The sequence below is a fragment of the Penaeus vannamei genome, chromosome 11, assembly GCF_042767895.1.
Source record: "Penaeus vannamei isolate JL-2024 chromosome 11, ASM4276789v1, whole genome shotgun sequence".
NCBI lineage: Eukaryota > Metazoa > Arthropoda > Malacostraca > Decapoda > Penaeidae > Penaeus > Penaeus vannamei.
Window position 1 is genome coordinate 41,665,268 of NC_091559.1, and position 7,500 is coordinate 41,672,767.

The 7,500-nt window shown below is 37.0% G+C and overlaps 1 protein-coding gene across 1 annotated transcript in view; it reads left to right on the forward strand.

The window, feature by feature from the left end:
• The window catches only part of LOC113803191 (FMRFamide receptor), a 33,721-nt gene that overhangs the window by 4,001 nt on the left and 22,220 nt on the right, over positions 1-7,500 (forward strand). The window lies entirely within an intron of this gene.

Below are 7,500 nucleotides of genomic sequence, written 5' to 3' on the forward strand. Positions count from 1 at the left end.
TTCAGAATATCGCGTCGTAAAGGCTAGTTTATAATGTAATTACGTTGCTGATGAACTTTTTACTTGATCTTCGCCTCCGCTCGCTTCGAGATCTGGTACAGGAAGACCACTTGATGCTATAGATAAACAGTGATTGCCATGGTAACGCAGAACTGAACGCAATATTTGACTGTGTCTTGCAAGGGAGAGTTGGCTCAGCTTCTCCAGGAGACGGTGTGTCAAAGAGGAATAAGTGATGAATCCTATATAGAATTAACTGAAGTCTCCCTCGAATCCTTCTGAAAATACTTCATTGAATTCTTGCGAAAGCTTTTACAGCAGGTCAGTACATTCGCCTGTGTTCTCTGTTCTGCCTAACTTTCTGAGAACATCTTCATAAAATCGAGATCCTCTGCTCTAGCTTAGTTGAGAAATTGATGCTATTGATACTGCCTCTGTTATAATGAAATAGAAGACCACGTTTGGAGATTGCGAGAGATGAAACGGCGAAGCAACACCTGAGATGCTGCATTACGGGTATATTTAGTCGAGAGAGGAAGATGCAAAGCAAACATTAGTCCCTCAAGTTTTCCTTTGCCTTCAATCAGTGAAAAAATAACCAGCCAAAAGTTCCCCGCGTAAAATTACCATTGCATTATCCCCTTTGATAACATGAGCCTTAAAAATACATCTCAGACACCTAATAGAGCAGCAGCCAAGGAAGGTCGAACGAACTTGCTGCCAATTGCTGAGTACAGGATCTTGTAGAGAATGATAAGGCATAGGAAAGGGCTCTGGACGTCTGTGGGGACTCCTCACGTTTGGCCCTGGGGACCCCTAAAAGGGAACAAAAAAATCAAGCTGAATCAAAACATTGTTATTTTACTGAAATAAAGTTCATATAGTTCAAAACATCTGAGAGAGTTCAGAATGGACAATGTCAGACAAATTACCTGCTGCATCATGCCCGCCAGACACGCCCAAAAGTTGACCCCATGCAGTGTTCTGGCTACTTGATGTAGATAAAACATGAAAGGTACTGAATGAAACCACTATTAATTGAGAGGTAACAGTTTGTTTGTCGAGTTTAGTTGATTAAAGGATCATTTTCTTTAATCGAATAAGGATAATATGATCCTGATTGTCCTCAAAATACCTCATTGGCTTTATAGTCATACTTGACACTGGAAAGCTAATGCTGTTGTATTCAATGATACAGCGCGTGCTTGTGGTAATACAACTACAACCAGAAAACCGCAAATACACGTCATCAAAATACAATAATTTTCATTTCAATACATATTACTATCGTCCTTTGAGACATTCGCATATGTACATACACACGTGCGCTCAAACACAAATGTAAACATTTACTAACAAAAATAAATGTGCAATCATGACACACATAAATACAGAAGCAGCAACACATTTCAAAGTAGTACATATTTTTAAAACAAATTTCTGGATATGCATACAGCCAACAAAACCAGACCGTGAGATACATCCTACTCATAAACAAACAAAACAAACACACACAAAAACGTGCACCTAAATCATACATAAAAAAACGAAACAGGCGTAAAAATCACACACATACAAAGAAAACGTAAACAAAAAACTATAAACAAAAAACAATAGCTTACCCAAAACACTAAGCAAATAAATGAATCATGACACATAAATAAACAAATCAATGACCAATACCATAACCTACACACCACAAACAAACATAAAGCCGACTGCAAGCTAAACCAAAGAAACAAAACACACACACACACACAAACAGTATAAGCAAACACACACCACAAACCCCCTGACCAACCTTCAATAAACACAAGCAACCAACCCAAACAAACCAAAAAACCACAGCACACGACTAACCAACCAAAAAGAAATTTACATAGCAACAAGCAAGCTAAAACCACAACAAACAAGCAAGCAACCGAAAGATACCCCACCTGAATGACAAAACCAAACCATAACCAAACAAGCAAAATAACAAAGAGATACAACAAACCAACCCAATACACCCACACAAGCAACCAACCAAACAAACCAAAACCACAACAAACAAACAAACCAAAACCACAACAAACAAGCAAACAAACAAACCCAATACACCCACACAAGCAACCAACCAAACAAACCAAAACCACAACACACAAGCAAACAACCAAAAGATACACCCACACAAGCAACCAACCAAACAAACCAAAACCACAACAAACAAGCAAACAACCGAAAGACGCAAGCAAACACGACCATTAGCCATTCCAGCGACTTGTTTCCTCGCAGCGGGACCCGGATTTAAGGAACCATTTAATATTCCTTTCACTTTGGTAACTTAAGAATCCTTTGGGCTTCTTTCGCCATCACATCGAAGCTCCGAAGCTAATAGAGCGAAGGATAAGAATAAAGAAAGGTATGAAGGATAGGAAGAAGAATAGAAAGAAGGGTAAATAAGCGAAGGATAGGAAGAAAGAAAGGTAGAATAGAAAGAAGGGTAAATAAGCGAAGGATAGGAAGGAAGAAAGGTAGAAGGATAGGAAGAAGAATAGAAAGAAGGGTAAATAAGCGAAGGATAGGAAGGAAAAAGATATAAGAAGGGTAAATAAGCAAAAGGACAGGAAAGAGTATAAAGGATAGGAAGAATAGAAAGAAGGGTAAATAAGCGAAGGATAGGAAGAAAGAAAGGTAGAATAGAAAGAAGGGTAAATAAGCGAAGGATAGGAAGGAAGAAAGGTAGAAGGATAGGAAGAAGAATAGAAAGAAGGGTAAATAAGCGAAGGATAGGAAGAAGAATATAAAGAAGGGTAAATAAGCGAAGGATAGGAAGAAAGGTATAAAGGATAGGAAGAATAGAAAGAAGGGTAAATAAGCGAAGGATAGGAAGAAAGAACGGTAGAAGGATAGGAAGAAGAATAGAAAAGAAGATGCAATAAGCACAGAAGATGGAAAAAGAACGGTAGAAGAGATGGGAAGAAGAATAGAAAGAAGAAGATTAAATAAGCGAAGGATAGGAACAAAGAAAGGTAATGAAGGATGGAAGAAGAATAAGAAGGTAAACAAGCGAAAGGATAGAAGAAAGAACGGTAGAAGGATAAGGAAAATAGAAAGAAGGGTAAATAAGCAAGGACTAGGAAGAAAGAATACACCCACAAGCAAAATAACAAACAAACAAAACCACAACAAAACTTTAATAACCCAAACCAAGCCAAGCTGAAACCACAACAAACAAACAAGCCTGAAACAACAATAAACCAAACTGGCTCATTAAACCCAAATACATACCCAAGCAACCAACCAAAAACCCAAAACAAAACCAAAACCACAGCAAACAAACAAACAAACCTAAAGATAACCCACACAAGCTTAATAACCAAACGACCAAAACCCTATGAAACAAACAAACAAGCGAGAACGCAAAAGCAAGCACGACCATTAGCCATTCCAGCGACTTGTTTCCTCACAGCGGGACCCGGATTTAAGGAACCATTTGGTTTTCCCTTTCTAGCATTTATGAACAAGATTCCTTTGAGCTTCTTTCGCCATCACATCGAAGCTCCGAAGCTAATAGAGCGAAGGATAAGAATAAAGAAAGGTATGAAGGATAGGAAGAAGAATAGAAAGAAGGGTAAATAAGCGAAGGATAGGAAGAAAGAACGGTAGAAGGCTAGGAAGAAGAATAGAAAGAAGGGTAAATAAGAGAAGAGGAAGAAGAATAGAAAGAAGGGTAAATAAGCGAAGGATAGGAAGAAAGAAAGGTAGAAGGATAGAAAGAAGAATAGAAAGAAGGGTAAATAGGCGAAGGATAGGAATAAAGAAAGGTATGAAGGATAGGAAGAAGAATAGAAAGCAGGGTAAATAAGCGAAGGATAGGAAGAAAGGTAGAAGGATTGGGAGAAGAATAGAAAGAAGGGTAAATAAGCGAAGGATAGGAAGAAAGAACGGTAGAAGGCTAGGAAGAAGAATAGAAAGAAGGGTAAATAAGAAGAGGAAGAAGAATAGAAAGAAGGGTAAAATAAGCGAAGGATAGGGAAAAAGAAAGGTAGAAGGATGAGAAAGAAGAATAAAGAAAAGAAAGGGTAAATAAGCGAAGGATAGGAATAAAGAAAGGTATGAAGGATAGGAAGAAGAATAGAAAGAAGGGTAAATAAGCGAAGGATAGGAAGAAAGGTAGAAGGATTGGGAGAAGAATAGAAAGAAGGGTAAATAAGCGAAGGATAGGAATAAAGAAAGGTATGAAGGATAGGAAGAAGAATAGAAAGAAGGGGAAATAAGCGAAGGATAGGAAGAGAAGAGATACTTACACAAACAATAACCAAACAATAAAACCACAACAAACAAGCAAACAACGAAGGGCTTTAAACAAACACGATGATAGCCATTCCAGCAGCTTGTTTCCTGTGGCGGGATACGAGTTTAAAGGAACCATTTAATTTTCCTTTCACTTTGGTGACTTAAGAATCCTTTGACCTTTCTTTCGCCATCAAATCGAAGCTCCGAAGCTAATAGAGCGAAGGATAAGAATAAAGAAAGGTATGAAGGATAAGAAGAAGAATAGAAAGAAGGGTAAATAAGCGAAGGATAAGAATAAAGAAAGGTATGAAGGATAGGAAGAAGAATAGAAAGAAGGGTAAATAAGCGAAGGATAGGAAGAAAGAACGGTAGAAGGATGGAAGAAAGAATGAAAGAGGTAAATAAAGCGAAGGATAGGAAGAAAGAAAGACAGAAATGTGGAAGAAGAATTGAAAGAAGGGTAAAATGACGAAGGATAAGGAAGAAAAGAACAATTTAGAAGGATAGGAAGAAGAATGAAAGAAGAGGTAAATAAGCGAAGGATGGAAGAAAGAAAGATAGAAGAGGATGAAAATAGAATAAGAGAAAGAGGGGTAAATCAAAAAGAAGGATAGGAAGAAAGATGAAAGGATAAGAAAATGGAAATAGAGAAAAAGGTAAAAGTGCGAAAAATGAAGGTTTAAAAGAACAGGGAGAAATAAGGGAAGATGGATAGACAGAAGGAAGGGAAGAAAAAAGGATAAGAAAAAATAAGGAAAAGAAGGATGAAAGGATTGGGAGAAAGAAGGGTAGAAGGATAGAAATAAGGAAGGGAGGAAGAAGGATAAAAAAGAAAGAGGAAGAGGATAAGGAGAAGAAGGATAAGGAAAGAAATAAGGAAGGAGGATATTAAAAGAAAGGGAAGAAGAGGGTGAGTGAAGAGGAAGGGGGAAGATGGAGTAGCAGGAGATGGAGGAGGAAGAGGAGAAAGAGGAGAGGAAGGAGGAGGAGGAGGTGGAGAAAGAGGGGAAGGAGGAGGAGTAGGAGGAGGACGAGGACGGAAACGAGTAGGAGGTGGGGAGGGCAGAGGAGGAGAAGGAGAAGGGAAAAAAAGACGAAAGCTGAAACAGAAGATAGTTACGATGATGAAGAGAAAGAAAAAAGAAAAAGGAGAAAGATGAACATTTTGAAAAGAAGAAAAATATTGTGAAAAGAAGAAAGATATTGTGAAAAAAAAGAAAAATATTGTGAAAAGAAGAAAGATATTGTGAAAAGAAGAAAAATATTGTGAAAAAATAAAGATATTATGAAAAGAAGAAAGATATTGAGAAAAGAAAAATATTGTGAAAAGAAGAAAATATTGTGAAAAGAAGACATTGTGAAAAGGAGAAAAATATTGTGAAAAGAAGAAAGATATTTTGAAAAGAAGAAAAATATCGTGAAAAGAAGACATTGTGAAAAGAAAAATATTGTGAAAAAAAGAAAAATATTGTGAAAAGGAGAAAAATATTGTGAAGAGGAGAAAAATATTGTGAAAAGAAGAAAAATTTCGTGAAAAGAAGCAAGATATTGTAAAAATTATTTATTTTTAGTTTAATGAGAACAATTTGATTTTGCATTAAAAGTGAATCTTTTGATTGCGTCTCGGAGATTCGATATCCTCAAATATATGATCATCGATAGAATCAACAGACGAGTCGTAAACACACATATATATGAATGTATGTGTGTGTCTGTGTGTGTGTGGGGGGGGTGCGTGTGTGTGGGGGGGGGTGCGTGTGTGTGTGTGTGTGTGTGTGTGTGTGTGTGTGTGTGTGTGTGTGTGTGTGTGTGTGTGTGTGTGTGTGTGTGTGTGTAGGTGTGTGTGTGTGTGTGTGTGTGGTGTGTGTCTATGTATATATAAATATATATATATATATATATATATATATATATATATATATATATATATATATATACATACATATATATATATATATATATATATATATATATATATATATATATATATATATGCATAAGTATATATATATATATATATATATATATTTATATATATAGTATATGAACACACACAAAGCACACACATACACACATATATATATATATATATATATATATAGAGAGAAAGAGAGAGAGAGAGAGAGAGAGAGAGAGAGAGAGAGAGAGAGAGAGAGAGACACACAAACCTTTACACACATATGTGCATATGACATAAATGAATAATCCAAGTGAATTAATTATTGAGGAATGTGCTTCAATTGGTAAAAATTCGCCGATGCATACCACTATAATTATATATTTTTTAATTATTGCTCTTATCGCAATTATCATCATCCAATTATATCATTAGCGTCATCATCAATCAACATCCTTACTTACTGTTAATATTCTGTCAAATTACTATGATTGTTATGTCACTGTTCTTAATGTTAATGTTAGTTGATGTTAGTTCTGGAGGATACGTTAATATTTAAGGGTGAGCGGAGGGTTTCTGTGTTACTGCGTGTGTGTTTAGGTGCTTGGGTGTGTGTGAGTGTGTTTGTTGTGTGTGTGCGTCTTTGCGTGCTTGGATGTGTGTGCGTTTGTTTGTTGTGTGTGCTTGGGTGTGTGTGTGTGTTTGTTGTGTGTGTGTCTTTGCGTGCTTGGATGTGTGTGCGTTTGTTTGTTGTGTGTGTTTAGGTATGTGTGTGTGTGTGTGTGTGCTTGTGTATATGTATGTGTGCGTTTGTTTGTTGTGTGTGTTTAGGTATATGTGTGTGTTTGTGTATGTGACTGTGTGTGTGCGTTTGTTTTTTGTGTGCCTTTAGGTATGGGTTGGTTTTTTGTGTATGTGTCTGTGTGTGTGTGCGTTTGTTTGGTTTTTGTGTGTGTTTAGGTATGGGTTGGTTTTTGTGTATGTGTCTATGTGAATGCGTGTATGTGTTTATGTGCGTGTGCGTAAATGCGTATGTGTTCGTACTAATGCCATGTGCGTGTACGTAAGTTGGGAGGGGGTATCGACAAGCACGTGTATTCCTTCCTCATGGGTATGTACATTGTGTGTGTGTGTGAATAAAAAAAAATGTCTACATTTCCAAAGAATTATCTCACCATTAGGCTTCTCCAGGGGCAGCACCTGTGGCTTTCGAGTGTGCGGTGTAGTGCACTCTCTCTCTCTCTCTCTCTCTCTCTCTCTCTCTCTCTCTCTCTCTCTCTCTCTTTCCCTCTCTCTCTCTCTCTCTCTCTCTCTCTCTCTCACTT